We start from the raw sequence: 24,715 nt of genomic DNA, 5'->3' as shown, positions 1-24,715 counted from the left end.
CATTGCACTTGAGTGGCTTTTCTCCTGTGTGAGTACGTAGATGATACCTTAATGCTGAAGAGCCGCGAAAACTACTGTCACATTCACTACATTGATAGGGTTTTTCCCCCGTGTGTGTTCGCTGATGACTTTGTAGGTCTGATAATCGACTAAAGCTCTTCACACATTCACTGCATTTAAATGGCTTTTCCCCTGTGTGTGTTCGCTGATGTATTTGAAGGCTTGATAAGTGACTAAAGCACTTTGCACATTCACTGCACTTGAAAGGTTTTTCCCCTGTGTGTATTCGCTGATGTGATTGAAGGCTTGATAACTGACTAAAGCATGTTGCACATTTACAGCACTTGAATGGTTTTTCTCCTGTGTGAGTTCGCTGATGATACCTTAATGTTGAACAGTCGCGAAAACTAATGTCACATTCACTACAATGATAGGGTTTTTCCCCTGTGTGTATTCGCTGGTGCGTTTGAAGGCTTGATAACTGACTAAAGCACTTTACACATTCATTGCACTTGAATGGTTTTTCCCCTGTGTGTGTTCGCTGATGCGTTTGAAGGCTTGATAACTGACTAAAGCTTTTTACACATTCACTGCACTTGAATGGCTTTTCCCCTGTGTGTGTTCGCTGATGTCTTCGAAGGTATAATAACTCACTAAAGCACTTTACACATTCATTGCACTTGAATGGTTTTTCCCCCGTGTGTGTTCGCTGATGACTTTGTAGGTATGATAATCGACTAAAGCTCTTCACACATTCACTGCATTTAAATGGCTTTTCCCCTGTGTGTGTTCGCTGATGTCTTTGAAGGTGTGATAACTGAATAAAGCTCTTTTCACATTCACTGCACTTGAATGGCTTTTCCCCTGTGTGTGTTCGCTGATGTCTTCGAAGGTATGATAACTCACTAAAGCACTTTACACATTCATTGCACTTGAATGGTTTTTCCCCCGTGTGTATTCGCTGATGTCTTTGTAGCTTTGATAACTGACTAAAGCACTTTGCACATTCACTGCACTTGAATGGCTTTTCCCTTGTGGACGTGTGCTGATGAAGCTTGAGTAGTGATGACAAACTAAAGCTCTTGCTGCATGTGTGTGATTTTTCTGTCTTGTTTAGTGTCTGTGGGTCGGGTACATATTTGTCTACATCCCATAACTGTATTTCCTGATGGGCCAACATGGCTGATAAAGCACTTGTGTTTTTCTCACACACTTTATATGTATGCAGTATTTTGAATGTTTGTTCTGTTTTAACAATCAAATGCAATAGCCACCAGATATTTGCCACACTCCTAATACGTAGAAGGTGCCTTCGTAGGCGATTGTGCCTTTAGATTGGATTATGGCTATGTACGCTTGCGGGTAAAGATGTATCTTCCTTTTGGCCGCTGCAAATTGGGACAGTCTGTTGTATTGTAGATACAAGAACTCCTCTTTCCTTTACCCGTCAATCGTCTGGCTCCGTTCTGTTGTGCTCTTCTCTGGTTACTGTGGTTTGGCCAGAAAGAGTTTACAATACACCTAGAGCACGGAGTGATGGCTTGTCATCATTTGACAAAACAGAATACTGTGGTAATCACATCATATCGATCCCATGATCAAAGCTGGTGTTGGACACTTGTTTATACAGGAGGCGGTTTGTTGTTGTTGTTGCCTTTATTTTCCTAAGGTCATTTCTTCGTCTTGTAGTGTGGAGGTGCACAGCTCAGACTCTTACAATCACTGAACTGCCCTTGATGCTTCATCCGGGATCTGTCAGTTTGTGTGCAGGTTCCCCTGTCGCCGACTGCGCTGATGTTTTCCTGAATACTGAAGCTCATTATTTCCGCTATTATTGAAGATTTACAGCATTAGCTTCATTATTGATGGTCATTTCATACATTCAAGGCTTGTTTTCTGTTGGATGTAAAGATATTTAAAATTACTAAATTGAAACATAATTGAATGAGAATTCACAATGTTTAACTTGTTGTAATAGACATTTCAGGGGAGATTTACCAAATCTCCACACAATGCAGTGCAGCCCTCCCCCTCTCCTCCCGGAGGTTGCGATGCGCGACAGAGAAGGCCCAGGAGAGCATCCTATTTTCAAAGATATGGCTCTTACCTTCTCTTTCCCTTGCACCGGCACTGATCACAGTGGCCCTGCATCATGCACAAACCTTAGCACCAGAGCGCTAGGCTGTGTGTGTGTGAGTCCAGCATAGGTTTTGTACAGGAAGGACACCCTTCCTGTACAAAATACTATGCCTAGACATGAGAGAAAGCTTTTCCCACTTTGTATGCGTGTTGCACAGTGCAGCACGCATGCAAAGTCAGAAAAGGAAGGAGAAATGAAAGCATTTCTCCTTGCTTGTGCCGAGTTTAAAAGGGCGCAGTTTTCTCACACTAAACCGAATCTACTGTATTTGGTAAATTGGGTTTAGCGTGAGAAACCTTGGGTGGTTGCACGGGAACGCCCATGCACCCCCCATGGCGCAAAGTAACACGAAGCAGTGCTATGCAATGCTTCATATTACTTTTACGTTGCTTGTGGGAAAGAAAATTAGGAAACAAGATTTTGCACTGTTTGTGCCACTTATGTGACGTGAACACGGCGCAAAATCTTAGTAAATCTCCCCCTTCTTCTTTGCCGCCTTTGAAACTTAGCTAGGAATATTTCATCACACACAGATATATATATATATTTTTTTAAATCTCTTTATTCGCATCAGGTTGGTACATAGGAGCATACAGTCACTTAGCGTGTAGAGAAAATCAGCGACACTATTAACAGGAATGCAAAATGAAACATGGTTAGATGTGACCAACAATATGATGAGCGGAGCAACACATTCTAGAAACTCCATTTTTCCGTTTTCTAGTTTGCCAATAATGCGTACATGTACACATGCGATGCAAAGAGATAAATAAGATGCAAAAAAAAAAAAACAACAACTAGAGAGATGCCTACAAGGGAGAGAAAGCGGACAACAACACATCGATCATGACAAGATGGTAATATCGGTTGCATGGGTGACCATAGGATGTCGGGGTAACCAAGAATTGAGTGCAAGCAGAACAGGCACGGCAAACAGTAGCCAATTGCAGCACAGTAGACAATGCAGACTAGCCGGGGGAAGAACAGCTAACCCACCCCCTCCGGAACCAGAGAGCTCGCCGCCTGGGACTGTGCCGCCTGTGTTAGCTTGCTAATGTACTGTCTGTAGGGGCCCCATATGTCGACTGGGCGCAAAGCGGTTGGAAGCTGTGCGGAGTATTCTGCATTATTTATGTTACACTGGGCCAGACTGCGGAGCCATGTCTTCGAGGTGGGAATGCGCTTAGAACCCCAGTGCATAGCAATTTCCCTTTTTGCGAGCAGAAAACCAATGGCAGCCAGTTTCCTCGTGGAGCGGGGAAACTCAACAACATACCCCATCAATGCAATCTCGGGCAGGGGACTCAGGACACACTCTAAAATGTTACCCAGTATGTGGTGTACCTGCAACCAGTAGTCCTGCAGTTTGGGACACGTCCATGCAAGGTGGGCAAAGTCGGCGTGTGGGGCATTGCATTTGGGACAGTGATGCGGCCTTGACGGGTCGAGTCTGTGAGCCAAGGCAGGTGTGAAGTACAGCCTCCGTAAAAACTTGAAGTGAATTAGTTTGTGTCTGGTGTTGATGGAGACGTCTTTGGTGGCCCGGCAGCAAGCGGACCATTGGTCGTCAGTAATGGGTCCGCCCAGATCCGCCTCCCACGCTGCACGTACCCGTGTGTCTGGGGCAGGAAGTGCGGCCACACATATTTTGTACAATTTTGACACAACGTGCGCACTACTGGGGGACTGTATCAAGAAGGTCAGGGCCTCCAAGTCGTCGGGAGGGAGCGGGAAAGAAGGAAACTGTGTTCTGAGCATGGACCTCAACCGGGTAAGAACGAATGAGTCCATGAACGTTCGATCGGTAAAACGGTGGTCCTCTGAGACCGAAAAGACGTGTCCATCCGGGAACAAATCTCCTACGGTGTTAAGCTGGTACTTGGAAAGAGTACGACAGACCACCGCTTCAGAGGTGATAGGGAGCCAGTGGGGGTTCGGGAGTGGGAGGGCCGGCGAGTATAACACATCCTTCCGGAGCAGTCGACGCAGCTGCATCCAAGCCCAGGAAGTAGTGGAGGCAGTCTGAATATCCTGAGGGTCACGGGGCAGGCCCTTGGGCAATAGCATCCCGAGGGCAACAGGCCACGCCATGTCCGCCTCCGGACGCAAATGGGGTATCCGGGCATCCGGGTGAAACCAGGGGTGTGCGTAAGCGCACTGGGCAATAAGATAGTAAAGGTGAAAGTCCGGGACTCCAAAACCGCCCCGTTCATAGGGCAGAGTCAGGGTTCGCCAGGAGACTCTCGGGTTCTTGTCCCCCCAAACTAGCCGCAGCAACAATGAGCGCAGCTGGGTGAAGAAAATCTTGGTCAGTGGGATCGGCAAATTGTGGAACAGGTATAGGAAACGGGGAAGCACCACCATCTTAATGATAGCTACGCGTCCTGCCATGGAAAGAGGAAGGCGAAGCCAGTGGGCGAGGCTATCTTCCAGAAAGTCCAAGGCCCGACCGTAGTTCAGGCGGACCATGGAGACTGTATCCAGGTGTATGTGGATACCGAGATACTTCACCGAGTCCGTGTTCCAGTCGAGTGGGAATGGACTGTCCCAACGAACTGTGGCGGGCGTAAGGGGGAAGATATCAGACTTGCGCCAGTTGATACGAAGGCCAGAGTACTCCCCAAACCGGGTTATCTCGAGGAGAAGGGGTTCCAGGTTCGTCTCAGGGAACCGGACATAAAGTATGGTATCGTCCGCATATAAAGAGACGAGGAGCGGACCAGTACGAAACTGGAGGCCACGATGTAAATGCCGCTCCTGAAGGTGCCTAACCAAGGGGTCCATGGCTAGGATATACAACAGCGGGGAGAGAGGGCAGCCCTGTCGGGTGCCCCTCGAGAGGGGGAAGCTATCGGAGATGGTGCCATTAAGGCGTAGTCTCGCCCGAGGGGCGGTGTAGAGCAGTTCTACAGTGGCAATGAACATTGCGGGCATGCCCATCCGCCGCATGACGGACAGAAAGAAAGGCCACTCCAGGGAGTCAAAGGCCTTCTCAGCGTCCAAAAACACAGCCGCCGCCGGGGTGTCAGGGTCTATTCTGTGCAGGACAGAAAAGAGAGTTCTAAGGTTAAGGGAGGTGGAGCGGTGGGGGACGAACCCGGACTGGGCAGGGGAAATAATCTGTTCCATCAGGAGCGACAAGCGAATTGCGAGAACCTTGGCCAAGATCTTGTAGTCAAGGCTGAGCAGCGATAGGGGCCTGTAAGAGCCACAGGGGGACGGGTCACGACCAGGCTTGGGCAGCAGCACGATCACCGCCTCTCGAAGTGTGGGAGGCAAGACGCCGGTCTCTAATGCCTCTGAGTACATTTCCACAAGGTGGGGCACCAGTTCGTCTTTGAACTCCTTATAGAAGTCGGCCGAAAAGCCGTCCAGCCCAGGAGCCGAGGAGCCCTTCAAGGCGTCGATAGCCTCAACAATGTACTCGGGCGTGATGGGATCGGCAAGGAAATCCTGCATGCCCTTCTCCAAAAACACCATGGCGATCTCATCAATGTACGGGCCAGGATCACGACGGTCATCAGGCAAGGAGGAGGTGTATAACGTTTTATAGTAGGACAGGAAAGTAGCACATATGGAAGGAGTGGTCTGGTGGCGAACGCCAGAGTCATCGAGCAAGTCGGTAATATAGGAGGCCTGCCGGGGGGGGGGCGTAGTAGCTGTGCTAGGAGTCTACCAGGTCTGTCACCCTCTCCGTGTTGTCTAGCTGCGTGTTGAGTATGCAAGTAGTGCAATTCCCTGTCTGCGGCGTCCCTGAAATCCTGCAGCAATCCCAGACGTTTGGTCTCCAAGGCGCCATCAGGGTCCGGGAGGCCAGAACTATCATCTTCGATACGAGACATTGTGGCGCGGATCTCGCGCAATGACCCAACGTATTTCGTGATGCATACCCCCCGGATGGTGGCCTTGAAACCCTCCCACAGTGTGGCCCATGTGTCGACAGTGCCTGAGTTAAGCTCAAAATAGTCCTCAATCGCCTTGCGAATGTCCTCTTTAAAAACTGGGTCAGCCAATGCCTTGCCAGGGAAGCGCCACTGTCTCTCGTACCCTCCCAGTCTAGGAACCAGTAAAGTCAAAAGTAGAGGAGAGTGGTCTGAAAAGGTACGTGGGAGCGTAGAGTGTGTGTCCACCCAACCAACCACACCCGGGGAGAGGAGCCAATAGTCGATCCTGGTGCTAGTATTATGATACCCAGAATGATGTGTGTAAGCGGGCGAGTGGGGATGAAGCCGGGCCTCGATATCAATTAGGGGATAGTGTGCACACATGGTTGAGAGTACAGCACGGGAGCGAGGTTTGCAGTCCGGTGATGTAGAGGTGCTATCCCGTGCAGGGTCCATCAACAAGTTAAAATCTCCACCCACCACCAACATGTCAGTGTCGATGCGCAGCAAATCGTCATGAAGACACTGGAGCGTGGCAGGGTAGTCAGTATTGGGCCCATACACTCCAACAAAAGTAATCTTAAAGCCGAGAAGAGTCCCAGTGGCCACCACATATCTACCTTCTTTATCAAGAATGCTATCAGAGTGCACGTTAGGGACCCGCCGGTGAACTAAAATGGCCACCCCTCTCGCATACCTGCTGTAATTGGCGAAGAACCTGTGCGCGCCCCAACCCCTGGCAACCATAGCGGAATCAGCCTGTCCCAGGTGTGTTTCCTGGAGGAACAACACATCCACCCCATGTCGAGCTGCATAGTTCAGGATTTGCTTCCGTTTTCTAGTGTCGCTGAGTCCCCGAACATTTCACGACATCAGAACCAGTTTGGATGGACCAGGTTGCTGACCTACCCTAGCCATGCAAAACCGTACAGGATATCAGTGAACAATCTTGTGCGTACCCGCCGCCACCCTCCCGCAAAACAGACATCTCTCGAAACAAAAAACAAAGCATGCACAGAAACATTCCAACTAATGCGTGAAACACCCCCCCCCCTACCCACCCACCACCCAGCCTCACGTAAACCCCACGGAGGCACCACCCGGCCCAAAGAACAATACCAAGAGTAGTAGAAAGAAGCAAGAGTCCAATGCAAATCCTGCGAAAGAAAAACATTCTCAGAAATGAGCACCATACGGCTCGCGCCATGGGGGGAGGCAACGCCCCGCCGGGCAGACGCAACAATCAGGTCGACATTCAAATCGTATCAACGTGTAAGAGCCCTGCCAGGGGAGTCGAGCAGTTAGCAGTGCAGTGTATTAATGAGAGGCCTAGCGAAGAATAGGCAAAAGTCAGCCCTGCCCGCTCTCAGCAAAAAGGTCAGCGCTAGCCTGCGAGTCCATGTTCGTAGGGGATTGCTGCGCCCTGTCCGAGGACCGCGGAGACCCTCTATTTTTATAGGCTAGGCAGAACTCCTGTGCTTCGGTGGGAGAGTCAAAGATGCGAAACTTGCCATCGACGTCTACCCTCAGTCTGGCAGGGTACAGCATGCCATAGCGCAGTCCCAGCTTGCGCAGCGAGGCCTTAACACCAGTGTATTTGCGACTGGCGTCCTGCACCATCATCGTGAAGTCAGGAAAGAAAGAAAATACCCCACCCTGCCATTTCACCTCGCCCGCCTCACGAGCGGCCCTCAGGGCAGCATCCCTATCTCTAAAATTCATGAGTCTGGCAATGATGGGGCGAGGTGGCAGGCCCGGGGCAGGACGAGGGCCCAATGACCTATGCGCCCGCTCCACCACGAAGCCAGCTGTAAAGGTGTCCCTGCCAAACAATTCGATCAGGAGCTGTTCCACAAAAGTGTCAAAGCGGCCAGTGGCCGTCGTCTCCGCCACACCAAGAATTCGAATGTTATTGCGCCTACTGCGCGCCTCCAAATCCTCGTTCTTAATGGCCACCTCCTTGAGGATCTTCTCCACTCGCTCCAGTCGTTTCAGCGTGGAAGTAGCGCCATCTTCAAGATCAGAGACTCGGGACTCAGCCACATCCAGACGCATGTTGTGAGACTGAATTTTCGCGCCCATCTCGGCCATCTTCTGATCGAGGGCGTCAAAGCGGGAGTCAATGGCCTTGAACCCCGCTCGCATCTCACCAAGCATTTCAGCCACCATCCCCGCCATGTCCGGTGGCGCAGGGCTAGCCGAAGCAGCAGGTCTGGCAGTCTGATTGTCGGCCGAGCAGATGGGTGGTTTATCGAAGCTGAGCTTCTTCTGAGTGGGGTCCTTCCGTCGCGTTGTGGCTGGTGGGCCCATCACGCCTCTAGCCGTTCGTGAGGATGAGGGAGCAGCAACAGGAGCAAAGGTATGGGCAGCGCTGGGAACAGGCGTGTGTCGATGGCAAAAGACAACGGTGGGGGCGAGAATGTAGAGCCCCCACCAGACGGAGACCCCCGAGAGACCCCCCCCGCGCGCCCCCCGCCACCCCCCAAACGCACCCCGGACCAGCCGCCCGCCGCCCCCCGCCCGTCACCACCCAGCCCAGGCAGGCCCAGAAATCGAGGCCCCGGCTCCCGAGGCCGGACCAGGCCCGAAGGTCTGAAGCAGCACCGGGGGCCAAAAACCCCCACCAAAGGAGCCCGCCCGGGACCAGCAACGGACCGGGGGGGCACAACAGCGACCCGGAAGGGGGGGGCGGGAACCCGAGGGAGATTCACCAGGCGCTCCGGCGCGCTAGGGTGCACGTCCGGCGGGACCCGACAGGCCCCACCACCCCTCCGCAATCCTCAACGTCCACGCCGTCCCCCAGTCTCAGGCAGCGACCATCAGCATCCCACGGCCCCCGGGGACAGAGGCAGGCATTTGCAGACCCCTGGCAGCGCCGGATCACATGGGAATGTCGCCTTCTTCCAGCCCGTCCGGCGGAGCTCTACAATCAGGCGGCCATTACGATCGCCTGCGTAGCCACGCCCCCTCACACACAGATATTTAACTAAAAGTTCTGTTGTTCTGTAGACATCCTATTATTATCTGAAAAGGAGGTGATTTACCAGTGTTCACAGAGTAACTGAGCAAAGAAAGGGCGCTCACGAAGCACCCAAGTGCTAGAGGTATAGCTTAAGATAGACGCATATGGTCAAGTTTCATTGAAACAACAATTGATTTTAGAAAAAGAGATGGATGAGGCTGGGCTGCAACATTTCCAGTAACTTTTCTACGAAGTATACAACAAAAGTAACTCCATTCACACACTTCTTCTCGTTCCTTTCCGATTCACTTAAGATCATCTCAAATACCAACTCCTGTCTTTACCTCGCTGGTCATAAGTCACCTTTGACACTTTCAACAGCTCCCTTGGTTTAAGCATTTCTGGTTTCTTCTAACCAGGAAGATGTGAACATTATTGTGAGTAGAGGGGGGTTTCCTATCGCCATAACATCTGTCCATCTCCCTGAAACTTGTGCAGCTTACAGAGCCTGGTTCTGGCCTGAAAGACAACTTTAAAAAGCAAATCTTTAGTTCTTCCTAAAGTAGATAAAGTTCTGTAAGATGCAGCTCCTTCCGGGGCTTTTGTGCCAAACAGAGCGAGGGGTTCACTGTAAGGCCCGTCCTTTACATTATACGAGCAGATAAGGAAAACAAACGTTGATTCATAAAATTCAATATTCAACGATATCAGTCATTTAGTATTTATAGGAATCCATCACAACCAATAATTTACCTGACATATTCCCGCAGCAGATGTGTGCATATTTCTCTTTTCCCCCCTGTTCCAACATTACATGGCATCTGGCATGACGTTGTCCGTTTGGGGCCCAGGATTCCATTTGTGACCTGATGGGAATTTAGAAGAGTGAGAGGAGGTGTCAGTTATCCACAGGTGATGCAGCATTTCTACCTTTCCATATTTCTCATATTCAAGTTTACCTAATTTCATGTCCTTCGGTCCCTCTTCTGCCCTCTGTCTGCGCACTCACTCTGTGGGATTCATCAGAAGTCGGATACCTGCCTCATACTAACAAGGCCATGGATCTCACTTCTTCTACAACACTTATTGCAGATATCGGGCCTAGTTTAGAGCTTGTCCAACAGATTATTGTCTCAAAACTAGGGTAGGGGTGGGTGAAGAATTCCACTCTGCCGGCAGAGCTTGCAAAATTTTGCCCCACTCCGCACTCTGTGCGGAGTTGTTCAAAAAAACTCCATGCAGAACGGAGTTCTTTTCTCAAGCGGTTCGCCAACGGTAAGGTAGCGAGCTCTTGTGAGAAAATATAACACGCTAGACCTCCTCCTGGCGAGATTTCTCATTGCGGGAGGTCACGGCAGGTCATGACCACTCGATTGTTAAAATCTGCCATTCCGTTGATGAAGCTGCCACTCGATTAGAATATCAATTTGAGAGGCAGAAAGCAGCAGTGCCTCTGGCACGACGCATAGTGCTGTTCGTGCTGATTTTACAGTAGGGGTTAAACTCCTGACACTAAAAATCAGTGAGAGCAGCACAACTTAACAAACTCTGCCCCTAGCGGAAGTCTGCAGAGTGCGGCGGACTTCCCCTGGTACTTCGTGGAGTTCTGTGGAGTAAAACTCTGCGAACGACACCAAGGCATTATCAAAACGTGACAGATATCCTGTCTGCCTTACTATAATTGCTACAGGATGCATTGAATTTTCAATGGTGCTGGCAGGACACCTGTCACATTTGTGATAGAATAAACTATCCGCTGAAATCTAAATCAGACCTTTGATGTACATTGCGTCCAGTGTGGCTAGCTGGGCTTCAAGGATCTTGTGGTTTGTGGGTCTCTCACTGCTTTGAGGTCACCGCCAGGCAGAACTTGTGTAAGCTGCACCCTGTGCGGATCTTCCTTCAGGCTGGACTTCTGTCAGCTGCGCCTTGTGTGGATCTTCCTTCCAGGCAGGGCTTCTTTCCTCAATGATTAGTTCAAAGTTCGGGAGAGGTAGAACTAGTCCAGGTCATCTTCTTTATTGCAGATCTACTGGTCAAGCCACAGACCTCGCGCTCTGAGAGGACGGAGAGTCTGGATTTTCTGAGCTCCGTGGAACATTAAGACAGTTCTACCTCATCCAGCACATACTACGAGACTCCAAGAGTCAACGCTACATGTGCTGCTTTAAGGTTTAATTCAACCACCGTATCTGAAGATCCCCTGGCAAATGCCAACTAGAGAATAAACATCCTGCCTGCACCAGCAGAGTGCAGGAAGCTTTTCAAGCAACTCGAGGTACATGGACTTTCTTTATCAGTCGTAACTGAAGATGTTAAACCTTGGTAACATCGATCCCCTTTGGACAAGGTCCTCCATTTTGCTATCAGAATGTAACTCCTCCTGCGCAGACACAAACGCTCAAGTCCGTAATGCATGAAGCTGGGTGGTTCTCACCCAAAAGAGGGCCCTCCACAAATTGCTGACATTTTCTTACACCCACTGGACAGTCGTGGCAACACACAGACCAACTACTCCCCCTCAGGGATCACCCGTCCACCTGCCAGGATCAAGACTCAGATCTTTCAACCTTCTTTGTTACCGTCTTAGGAACGGCCTGTCTCTGGGATTCGTGGAAGCTCCACACTCAGAGAGCTCCCTTGCAAAACCATCTCATGAGAGTGGAAGAAAAGAACAATAAGTGACACGCCGTGCACAGACGTGTAAATAAATCTACCATTATCATTTCATGAACCATTGTCCTACTGCTGATGTTTCGACATGGATGTTTTGCCGTCTATCACTGCAGCTTCTTCATTTAAAATCTTACTCGCTACTGACCTATGTACTGTTTCTGACCCTACGACATCTCTGGCAGGCATGCTGTGCTGTCTGTTGCTTCATAAATATGAAGTAGATTGCTACTGCAGGGAGAGTGCAGCGTCCTTGCAGACAGATGTACTTGATTGGGATAAAAGGTACCATGTTTGTTAGAAAAGCTGCAACTATTAGAATAATAACACACCAAAAGCAGCGCATATAATGCAATAACAGGCCAGGTACTATAAAAACGTGATGTAAACAATGCAATAACACAGGCCAGGCACTAGGAAAACGTGACACAAACAATGCAATAACACAGGTCAGGCGCAAGGAGAATCTGATGCAAACAATGCAATATCAAAGGATCAGGCACTAGGTGAATCAGATGCAAACAATGCAATAACACAGGCCAGGCATGAGGAGAATCTGATGTAAACAATGCAATAACACAGGCCAGGCAGGAAGATAATCTGATGTAAACAATGCAATAACACAGGCCAGGCTCAAGGAGAATCTGATGCAAACAATGCATAACAAAGGGTCAGGCACTAGGTGAATCTGATGCAAACAGTGCAATAACACAGGCCAGGCACTAGGTGAATAAGACGCAAACACTGCAATAACACAGGCCAGGCAGGAGGAGAATCTGACGCAAACAATGCAATAACACAGGCCAGGCACAAGGAGAATCTGACGCAAACAATGCAATAACACAGGCCAGGCAGGAGGAGAATCTCACACAAACAATGCAATAACATAGGACAGGCACACGGAGAATCTGATGCAAACAATGCAATAACATAGGCAAGGCATACGGAGAATCTGATGCAAACAATGCAATAACACAGGCAAGGCAATAGGTGAATCTGATGCAAACAATGCAATAACACAGGCCAGGCACAAGGAGAATCTGACGCAAACAATGCAATAACACAGGCCAGGCACGAAAAGAATCTGGCACAAACAATGCAATAACACGGGCAAGGCATGAGGAGAATATGATGCAAACAATGCATTAACACAGGCCAGGCACGAGGAGAATCTGACGCAAACAATGGATTAACACAGGCCAGGCACTAGGAGAATCTCACACAAACAATGCAATAACAAAGGACAGGCACACGGAGAATCTGATGCAAACAATGCAATAACACAGGCAAGGCATACGGAGAATCTGATGCAAACAATGCAATAACACAGGCAAGGCAATAGGTGAATCTGATGCAAACAATGCAATAACACAGGCCAGGCACAAGTAGAATCTGACGCAAACAATGCAATAGCACAGGCCAGGCACGAAGAGAATCTGACACAAACAATGCAATAACACAGGCAAGGCATGAGGAGAATCTGATGCAAACAATGCATTAACACAGGCCAGGCACAAGGGGCCCGATTCACAGAACTAACTTAAGACAAAATCCTAAACTTACTACTTTTTGTATTCACAGAAGTTAGGATTTTGTCTTAAGTTTGTCTTAAGACAAACTTAAGACAGACTTAAGACAAACTTAAGACAAAATCCTAACTTCTGTGAATACCAAAAGTAGTAAGTTTAGGATTTTGTCTTAAGTTAGTTCTGTGAATTGGGCCCAAGGAGTATCTGATGAAAACAATACAATAATACAGGCCAGGCACGAAGAGAATCTGACACAAACAATGCAATAACACAGGCCAGACACTAGGAGAATCTGATGCAAACAATGCAATAACACAGGCCAGGCACTAGGAGAATTTGACGCAAACAATGCAATAACACAGGCCAGGCACCAGGGTTAATGCAAACAATGTAATCACACAGGCCAGGCATGAGGAGAATCTGATGCAAACAATGCAATAACACAGGCCAGGCACGGGGAGAATGTGACAAAAAAATCCAATAACGCAGAGCAGGCACTAAGAGAGTCTGCCGAAACACTGCAATAACACAGGCACGAGAAGAATCTGATACACACAATGCAATAACACAGGCCATCCGCAAGGAGAATCTGATGCAAACAATGCAATAACACAGGCCAGGCACAAGGAGAATCTGATGCAAACAATGCAAGAACACAGGCCAGGCACAATGAGAATCTGATGTAAGCAGTGCAATAACACAGACCAGAAACGAAAAAAAATCTGATGCAAGCAATGCAATAACACAGGCTAGGCACAAGGAGAATCTGATGCAAACAATGCAATAACATGGGCCAGGCACGAGGAGAATCTGAGGCAAACAATGCAATAACAATGGCCAGGCACGCGGAGAATCTGATGCAAACAATCCAATAACACAGGCCAGGCACGAGGAGAATCTGATGCAAACAATGCAATAACACAGGCCAGGAACTAGGAGAATCTGATGCAAACAATGCAATAACACAAGCCAGGCACTAGGAGAGTCCGACGAAACACTGCAATAACACAGACAAAGCACGAGGAGAATCTGATGCAAACAATGCAATAGCACAGGCCAGGCACTACGAGAATCTGACGCAAACAATGCAATAACACAGGCCAGGCACAAGGAGAATCTGATGCAAACAATGCAACAACACAGGCCAGGCACTAGGAGAATCTGACGCAAACAATGCACTAACACAGGCCAGGCACTGGGAGAATCTGATGCAAACAATGCAATAACACAAGCCAGGCACTAGGAGAGTCTGACGAAACACTGCAATAACACAGACAAGGCATGAGGAGAATCTGATGCAAACAATGCAATAACACAGGCCAGGCACTAGGAGAATCTGATGCAAACAATGCAATAACACAGGCCAGGCACTAGGAGAATCTGACGCAAACAATGCAATAACACAGGCCAGGCACAAGGAGAATCTGATTCAAACAATGCAATAACACAGACCAGGCACTAGGAGCTTCTGACGCAAACAATGCAATAACACTGGCCAGGCACTAGGAGAATCTGAGGCAAACAATGCAATAACACAGGCCAGGCACTAGGAGAATCTAAGGCAAACAATGCAATAACACACGCCAGGCACCAATGGGATTGCGCCCAGTGGAGTTACTAACAGAAAGTGTTCAGTGTCCACCAGCAGAATAACTTCTATTCTGTCTGTAAGTTCTCTTGACAGATGAGCATGTAGTAGCTGCGGGATCTAGGGTACTGTGTGGACAAGAGGGTGGAAGGGCACTAACGTTATGGAACAGTACACAGCTTTAGAGGCTATGTAGATACAGGGGAGACAACTGAAATGGGCTCGGCACCTCACATGAATGCAGTACACGAAAGCGCCCTTACACACAGACCAATCATCCTTGGTGTGTCCGAGGGGAGAAGGAGGGGCTCAGAACACAAACATAGAAGGAAGAGCTAATAGGTGTTCAGGGACACTTTACTGGAAACTGACAACTCTAGTTAGTAGTGTCATGGACTGGTTGTGGGGACGTCTCAAACTTCTTACATGAGAATATTGGTGGGAAGGCACTTACAGATATGCTTAATACATCTACCAAATGCTGTAAAATAAACCTTGACACAACCCTTAACGTGGTGGGCAATTCACTAGTGTGCACGCCCCACCACTGGACATAACATCTAATCTCTGCTTTACCACTTTACCTAAAGATGCTGAAAATACACACCAAATGTTACTTCTCGACAGGGCCACTATACAGGTCCTTATCCAGGGATTGTAGTCCCTCGGCTGCTCCTTCACAATCTCCGCCACCCCACGTGTGGTTTACTAAATTGATACTTGTATAGCGCACTACTCACCCGCAAGAGTCTCAAGGCGCTTGTACGAATACCGCTGTGGAACCCCTCCTGGCTTTCCCTGTGAGGCGTCCACTCCTAGGCACCCCCAAGGAGGAGGCCAGGCATCTTTAGCGTTGTGGGGGCCGTTGTGGAGATTAAGCAAGCTATTGCCCAGAGTTGCAGAGTGGGACTCCATGATTGGAATAGGCACCGAGGCGAGAATTATCAGGTCCGTGGAATTTTTGAGCCCAAGACCCGCCGAGGCGGGGAATTGAACTCTGGTCCCGGGCTAGACCTCTGCATCAGGGAATGCCGCTCTAACCATTGAGCCACACTTCTCCTCTTTACTGCACTAGGAAAGTGTGCAACCAGGAGACTCGGTGTTTAACCCTGACCTACAATTTGTGAAATAGTACGCTTCGGGAATCACGAAGTAAATGTATGCCTCTCCCCCATTTATGTGCAAGATCGGGGGATTTACAACCATCCTAAAGTTGTAAGTAAAACTGTGCTTTTAAATATGGTCCCAGACCGTGGTGATGCGTCTTTAACTAAAGATTAATTCCTGCGGCTCCTGGACTGTTGTTGTCGCGTTGCCACGAGTGTTGTTGATGAGTTGCCAGGAGTGATGTTGATGCGTTGCCAGTAGTGTTGTTGATGCGTTGCCAGGAGTGTTGTTGATGCTTTGCCAGGAGTGTTCCCTGCAGTTACGTTCCTGGTGCAGTTGGGTGTGTGGTGAATAAATCTTACCCATAGCATACCGATGACATGAATGTTTGATTAACACATAGACATTGCCTTTGGGGGGGTACACAGCGCCCACTCTCATGGACTATTCACCAGAATGTAACGTGAGCCAAGTAATAACCTTTGGAAAAAGTAGTTCTGTGTTCATCAGACTTAAACTGTTTAGTACTAGGCGAATCCTACTCTTTCTGTGCCTCTGTCCCCTAATCTGACAATGTATGCACCTTGAAGGAGGCTGGATGGAAGAAATAAACATGAAAGGCACGTTCCCAACTCAAACCACCAGCATGGATTTCATTCCCTCGTTCAGAGCTGCTTAACTGCAGGTCTCCGCACTGCATATCAGCATCTCTAAAGGCAAACACTGTCGAAGCAAAAGGAGGGGTAGAGCCCGTATGACCCCCTAGAGCCTAGGCCGCTCACTAGAAAACAACGACGAAGGACAGGATTCAAACAGGATAAACCGATCCAACTCAAATATGAGGTCAACATATTATTTATCACCTTAATGGTGCAAAAGACACTCTGGAATGAAATCAATACTATTCGAATAATCAATGTTCGATTTATAATAGAGGCATTGCTGTGCTGCAATAAAAGAAATCACCGGCAACAATAGCTATTCTCACAACAAAGTGTACTTATTTCAAGTTTGGCTGAATATTTTAAAAAACTGCGACAAAGCGATAACTGATAGACAACATTATAAAGCTTATAAAGGTTACTGGTACTTTTAGAACAACACAAAGGTTAAGGAAAAGCAGAAGTATCAAAGTAGACAGTGTATCCGCAATGACGACAATAAACCCTTACTAATAGTGACCACATAACCACCGTCTCCAGGTAGGAGCGCCTAAATACAGAAGACCTGCTAATGCGGTGAACGACTACAGTGCATCAAACTGTGACTATGACATTGGTCTATCCAAACATTTGTATTCTGCATTCGTTCTTCTCGTTAGGTGTTGATCCTGGAAGATATAGGTCGATGGGTTTCGGGCTTGTGCTTTATGCACGCTTCAGGACTTCGCGGAACGAATGTCACCCAAACATCGCACAATGTTGAGGAGGCCACTGGGGTGAGAGTTGGTTGCGTAAAATGGAGCGCCACGATAAAAGAACTGTTCAAAGAAGCACTGGGGTCACCAGGTTCTCAAATGGGCATGGCCTCTGTTTAGATAGCTGTCCAGAGGGCCGGAGACCTGGGTGGGGCCATCAATGTAAGCAATGGAATGGAGCCGCCATGGCTAACTTGTAACTCCTGGGTCAGTTTGCTTGTGTGGTGACAGCAAAGATTCGAAGCATCCTGATATGGTTTGGTCGCCTATTGTCGTTCCTACTATTGATGAACTGTCTTAAAACGTGGCATTTGGGCAGACCACGGATCCGGGCAGCACGCACACAGATCAAAATGATGCACTTGGACACCCTTTCTTTTTGGGTTGGGTTGCGAACACGATCCCCAAACTGGCATGTGGACACTCGCTACGGGATCCTTGCTGCCTGGCAGCTCCTGCCACCCAGCACCATCAAGCAGGACTTGTATAGCTGAGCTGTGCGCGCCCTCCAGGCTGTTCCAGTTGTGCTGGCATCACCGAGCTGCACTAGAGGAGTGCGGGCAATGGAGCAGACCACCCGAGGGCGCGACAAACCTGGAGGTTCACGGTGACAAAGAGTAATTCTTTTTAAGATTACTGTGAGGGTGTTACCTGTACTTCTGGAAGGCAGTATTTTCGTGGAAACCCCAAAAAAAGGTTAACACTAGCTACAGTATGATTGCGGTTACTAAAAATGTAACATCTGATAGCACGGTAAGCATTCACACGGTCTCTCTTTTTGCAAATTATGCTCGACTGATCATACTCTCTACAGCCCGTCCTATAGTATGTTGTAGAATATTTCATATGTTGTTTAATTCTTTCCTTAAACTATTGGCTTTCCCATTCAAAGTGCTGTCTCTCACAGGCAGGGACGTAATGGCACTGTAAATATAAAAGTCACCATTCCCTAGTGCACCAACTAGGATACAAGTTAGCGACCCTCCAGTTTGAGACGAAGACATCAGAAATGATAACACTAAACAATTGACCACTTCATATAGAATAGTTGAACTTGCATTTACTCTTCGTTTTAGATGTGTACATTATATTACAATTCCTCCCACTCTGACCTGATTGGCCCGGCCCTCACACAGCTCAAAGTTCTGAGGTAATTTGAATTTTTATGGTCAAGAAATGTCCCCTATCGTGTACCCCACCGTCTCCATGTACGTGCTTAAAGTACATGTAATTTCCCTCCTCGACCAGCTATGTAGACGCAAATACATTTGCGTCCAACGTTAACCTGTCCTCTTTCAGATCCACCATGAATGGATCGGTAATTCGGTTCCTAAGTATGCCTTGCCAACGTCTTTACATGGTGCACTTTCACGTTTTCCTGGCTCTGTCGAGCTAAGCCCTGATTTCTGCCATCGAACCCTTTCTGCTCTCTGCCTCCTGAAAGCTGCAGCCTGGATCTGCGTCCATGAACTTTACCTTACTCCCTGCGTGGCGAGCGGTGCCCGGCTCGGCCTGCTTGCCTGCCAAAGACAGTATTTTGCCCTCAAGTTATCTGTTCAGCTCCTCGAAAACACATTCCAGTCTAATGAAATAGGTAAACATATCTTCAGCTGCAGAGCAAAGGGCCCGGCCTTTCTGTCTCCGTGCAAGTAATTCATTGCTCCCGTTACCATGGTAGGCCCATGGCCCCTCGCATTACACGTAGACACGTAGTCACATATGCACGCACTAGCAGTCAGTATAGAATAGCCTCTGCCCGAGAGACCTTTCCTTCTAGATAGTACAGTTCTCCAAACACAAGATATCAGATATGATTTGGGTTTAGGTTGTTCTGACATGCCAGACTTCTGTCTCCCCTTATAGTGCTAAATGTCAAGTCCCCTGCACCCTCCAGTTCCACGTCAATCACACGTCATGCTGCCTGCGCGCGCATCCCAGCCATAGATTTCTGCTGACACTGCAAGATTCCTCTATGAATCCACCCACCTGTGACACTTTCATGTGACGTTTCTAGCACACACCTCCGTGTACGCCCTCGTGCACGCCTTTCTGTTACGCACATGTGTTCTTATCTCGTTTCTTTCAGCTGTTACGCCTTCTGTATCCATCACCATTGTATGCATTTACTATATATATTGTGCACTGTTAATAAAGCATTGTCTATCCCTTCCTGAACCTTAGTGGTGATGGAACACGATACCATGGTTCGAACCATTCCATTACTTGGAATAAAACCCTTATGACTCAGACTCCACGGACTCTGCCTCTCATTTTGATTGAGCTATTTTATTGAACTTATACCGCATAGAAATTAAGTATACGGTAAATATTTATTTACCACAGTTCTGCTGCAATATATTCTGATTTTACAAATGGAAGGTAAAATAAATAAATGTAAATATCAGAGGCCAATTGGTTTATGGGAAGATCACAATATAGACTGGCTGAGCCCTGCTTGGTCACCTGATCCCCCACCCTGGCCAAAGCCCGTGCACCCGTGCCTTGAGAGACGGAACTGCAAGGGACTCTGGTATCCTGGTTTTATTTAATGTGTGCGCATTGCATGACTAGGCCCAAAATTGACCCCAAGACCCAGAGCCTGGCTCTGGGGGCGTTGACAGACACTAAAAGCGCACTGTTGGAGAGGCAAAGACTACGGTCTGTGTCCGTGGCTGCGTACAGTGAGTAGTGGTGGCAGCGTACCATGTTCTTAGAGGTCACCAGCTGAACAGGCCATTTTACCTGTCAGAGGTTGGCCGCGATGCCTACAGGGAATTGAGTAAAGTTCCATTCACGTGTCATGACCAGACCCTGCATTGGCATCCGCGTTTGAATTTCGAGACGTGTATTTATAATATAAGGTAGCAGGGCTCTATATTGTGTACACAGGTGTATGTGTTTTGTTACCAGTCGCATCCATGTTCAATTGCCCATCATCTGACATGGCGCAAGATGCTCAATATTATCAGCAATCCAGGCGGGAAGGGTGTAACTTTGGACACAAGGGTGGAGGGATGGAGTCAGGAGTCAGGACCGCCTTTTAGAAGGATCACACTCACTGTGCTCATGTTGTAAGTATTCCCCCATGGAGGCAGCATCATCACTACCTGCTGGGAGCGCAATCACCCTGCACAAAGCCCTGGTTTATGCTGCAGAAGAAGATGGAGGCGGCATCATCACTACCTGCTGGGAGCGCAATCACCCTGCCTGAAGTCCTTGTTTATGCTGCAGAAGAAGATGGACGATGAAATGCAACCAGGGAAACCAGTAAACCCAGACAGGGAATAAGCATTCAGGGTCTGAAAATAACACAGAAAAGTGGGTCACCGACATAATGGCTTTGTTGTAACTCAAGTTGCTTTACTGCCCGACACGAACAGCTGCTGTTTCAAGATAAGTATCACTGATAGTGACTCCCCGTAGACGAGGGCACATTGCCTGGTTTCTGCAAGTCTTCCGTGATGAAACTATTGTCGTGGGCAGTGGCCCTATGAGCTGCTTGTCTGATGAGAGGGAAGAGGAGAGAGCCTTGCCCAGCAGCAGTCTGCCTGACCTTTGAGGAGGACCAGTAGCCGAGCCCCTTGTGAGGAACGGCCCAGAAGGAACAAAGGAAATGTGGCAGAGTGCCGAGAAGTCCTATGAAGTGCCCAGGGTCCCTCAGTCTCCCTGACTGAGCAAGTCTGTGTAGAGGTTGTGTCTCACTTGCCACTGGATTCAAGACAGCCTGGCTGATGAGGGTTATGAACCCGAAACCGGTCCCAGGATGCTTGATTCCGGTCCAGGGAAGACATGGCTTGGCAGTTCGGGCTGCACTGTTCCCATGAGGCACAGGGTCAGACTGATTTGCATATGGCCATGTCTGAACTGGGGTGGTGGAGTGAGCTAAAGAACGGTGATGGATTAAACCCAGATCAGTTGACTGGGGGTGAGTGTTTGATTTGCCAAATGCTCCGTCCATCATCCCCTTTTGTCTCACTTGCCAGTGTCAACTGCTAAATAAAAAAGCTGATTCGGAGATGGCGGAGGGGAAGATACAGACAACCACTGCTGACTCTACCGTCGTTGCACTTCTGCGATAAAACCAGCCCTTCAGACCCAAGAAGGAGATCCTTCCACAGCGACTACTCGACCTTCCGCCATGACTACTGGGGCAGACATCTCACCGTGTCTTCATGGAGACACTGTCACACCAACGAGCTGCCCATTGAGATGAAATCAAAGGACAGCGATGGGTTGTCCCTTTGCCCCAGAGCTGGCCGTGCTATTCATGGCCAAGTTTGAGGAGAAGTTTATCTATGATAACAATCCATTTGCGCATCAATTCCGAAAATGGTTTCGGTTTATTGATGACATTTTTTGCATTTGGGATGGACAAGATGATCTTAAATTTGTTTGTTGAATGGTTGAATGCCAGATCAGTAGATATACAATTCTGTGAGTCCAGTAACCAGTCATCTATCTTACATTTTTCGATGTAGCGGTCTTTGGCCATAATGGCCGATTATGAACTACATTGTTTAACAAATCAAACGTGCTTGGTGGACTCTAAGAGAGACCCTTCTGGAAAAAAGAACAGCAAATGACTAGTTAGAACGCATGGTATGCGTCTCCACATTTTGTTCACAGACTAACCAGTTCAAAAAGATTATCAGACAAAACTGGCATTTCATTAAAAAAAATGACAAATCATTCGAGCAGCCATTGTTTGCATTGAAAAAAGAACGTACTATTGGAAGCCATCAAGTTCGTGCTTTGATACCTTCAGGGCCCACGAAAAGCAAATCAAGCAATTTATCTCCATTGGAGGGACATTTCAAATGTGGCACATGTGTCTGTTGCCCCCAAACAATAGAGGGAACTTTGTTTCAGCACAACAACATTCAATGGCTACATAAGAATTTCTCAAACTATAAAACTAAAAATTTATTTCGTATATGTGATTCAAATGTCCTTGTGAAAATGTGTACATCGGTAAGACCAACCAGGAGATTTGGAAAGGATCATCCAACATAAATCACCCATAAGGCGTAAAGTTCTGTCTGCTTCATTAGTCAACCATTCATAATCAGTAGATAATCACCATACAGAAGCGGAGTTACGCTGGACAGTTTTGACAACCATTAAAATCGAGCCCCGGGGAGTGACATTGATCAAAAACTTAACCGGACAGAGGCCTATCTTATATTACATTCGACACTGAGTCGAATGGACTCAATGAAATGTCAGAATTAAATCATTTGTCTGTGATATAATTATTCTTTCTAATTCATGTTTTCCAGCTTCTTCATGATGTGTCACCCCTACACATGACATTCCGGCATTTTCTAAACTGTGCCGCCTGAGTTTGGAGCAGAAACTTTGAGATTCTCTCAGTAAATACACTCGGGGATTGAGAGACCACATGCTTCATCTTCTCTGCACCCCTGGACAGGCCTCACCTCCCCTGATCCAGCTGGACAGGCCTCACCTACTCTGCCCGTCCTCTAGAGAGGCCTCACCTACTCTCTTCCTCTGGACAGGCCTCTCCCTCTCTGCCCCTCCTCTAGACAGGCCTCACCTCCTCTGCACCCCTGGACAGGCCTCTCCTCCTCTGCACCCCTGGACAGGCCTCGCCTCCTCTGCACCCCTGGACAGGCCTCACCTCCTCTGCACCCCATGGACAGGCCTCTCCTCCTCTCCTCCTCTGCACCCCTGGACAGGCCTCACCTCCTCTGCCCCCCGGATAGGCCTCACATCCGCTGATCCAACTGGACAGGCCTCACCTCCTCTGCACCCCTGCACAGGACTCACCTCCTCTGATCCCCCTGGACAGGCCTCTCCTCCTCTGCAGCCTTGGACAGGCCTCTCCTCCTCTGCACTACTGGACAGGCCTCACCTCCTCTGATCCCCCTGTACAGGCCTCACCTCCTCTGCACCCCTGGATAGGCCTCTCCTCATCTGCACCCCCTGAACAGGCCTCTCCTCCTCTGTACCCCTGGATAGGCCTCTCCTCCTCTGCACCCCCTGGACAGGCCTCACCTCCTCTGCACCCCTGGGCAGGCCTCACCTCCTCTGCACCCCTGGACAGGCCTCTCCTCATCTGCACCCCCTGAACAGGCCTCTCCTCCTCTGTACCCCTGGATAGGCCTCTCCTCCTCTGCACCCCCTGGACAGGCCTCACCTCCTCTGCACCCCTGGGCAGGCCTCACCTCCTCTGATCCCGCTGGACAGGCCTCTCCTCCTCTGCACCCCTGGATAGGCTTCGCCTCCTCTGCACTCCTGGACAGGTCTCGCCTCCTCTGCAAACCTGGACAGGCCTCTCCTCCTCTGCACCCCTGGATAGGCCTCGCCTCCTCTGCACTCCTGGACAGGCCTCACCTCCTCTGCACCCCTGGACAGGCCTCTAATCCACTGCTCCCAGGACAGGCCTCACCTCCTCTGCACCCCTGGACAGGCCTCACCTCCTCTGCTCCCCTGGACTGGCCTCACCTCCGCTGCTCCCTGGACAGGCTTCTCCTCCTCTGCACCCCTGGACAGGTCTCTCATCCTCTGCCCCTCCATTGGACAGGCCTCTCCTCCTCTGGACAGGCCTCACCTCCTCTCCTCCTCTGGACAGGCCTCTCCTCATCTCCTCCTCTGGACAGGCCTCTCCTCCTCTGCTCCCCTGGACAGGCCTTACCTTCTCTGCTCACCCTGGACAGGCCTCTCCTCCTCTGCTCACCCTGGACAAGCCTCACCTCCTCTGTACCCCTCGACAGGCCTCACCTCCTCTGCACCCCTGGACAGGCCTCTCCTCCTCTGCACCCCTGGACAGGCCTCGCCTCCTCTGCACCCCTGGACAGGCCTCACCTTATCTGCACCCCATGGACAGGCCTCTCCTCCTCTCCTCCTCTGCACCCCTGGACAGGCCTCACCTTCTCTGCCCCCCTGGACAGACTTCACCTCCGCTGATCCAACTGGACAGGCCTCACCTCCTCTGCACCCCTGGACAGGCCTCACCTCCTCTGATCCCCCTGGACAGGCCTCTCCTCCTCTGCACCCTTGGACAGGCCTCTCCTCCTCTGCACCACTGGACATTCCTCACCTCCTCTGATCCCCCTGTACAGGCCTCACCTCCTCTGCACCCCTGGATAGGCCTCTCCTCCTCTGCACCACTGGACAGACCTCACCTCCTCTGCACCCCTGGACAGGCCTCTCCTCATCTGCACCCCCCGAACAGGCCTCTCCTCCTCTGTACCCCTGGATAGGCCTCTCCTCCTCTGCACCCCCTGGACAGGCCTCACCTCCTCTGCACCCCTGGGCAGGCCTCACCTCCTCTGCACCCCTGGACAGGCCTCTCCTCATCTGCACCCCCTGAACAGGCCTCTCCTCCTCTGTACCCCTGGATAGGCCTCTCCTCCTCTGCACCCCCTGGACAGGCCTCACCTCCTCTGTAC

General features: G+C 49.4%; 1 pseudogene across 1 annotated transcript; it reads right to left on the bottom strand.

Moving 5' to 3' along the window:
- Positions 1–360: 360 nt before the first annotated feature.
- LOC147736934 (uncharacterized) lies at positions 361–9,852 on the bottom strand (annotated as a pseudogene). The gene is made up of 2 exons (XR_015308293.1): positions 9,740–9,852; positions 361–1,896 (listed from the first exon to the last, which is right to left on the bottom strand). The product of XR_015308293.1 is annotated as an uncharacterized LOC147736934 (transcript).
- Between the last annotated feature and the right edge of the window lie 14,863 nt (positions 9,853–24,715).

This window comes from Lissotriton vulgaris, chromosome 1_1 (assembly GCF_964263255.1).
Source record: "Lissotriton vulgaris chromosome 1_1, aLisVul1.2, whole genome shotgun sequence".
Taxonomy (NCBI): domain Eukaryota; kingdom Metazoa; phylum Chordata; class Amphibia; order Caudata; family Salamandridae; genus Lissotriton; species Lissotriton vulgaris.
Note: the sequence above shows the minus strand (reverse complement) of the source record. Positions and strands in the feature narration are given on the sequence as shown.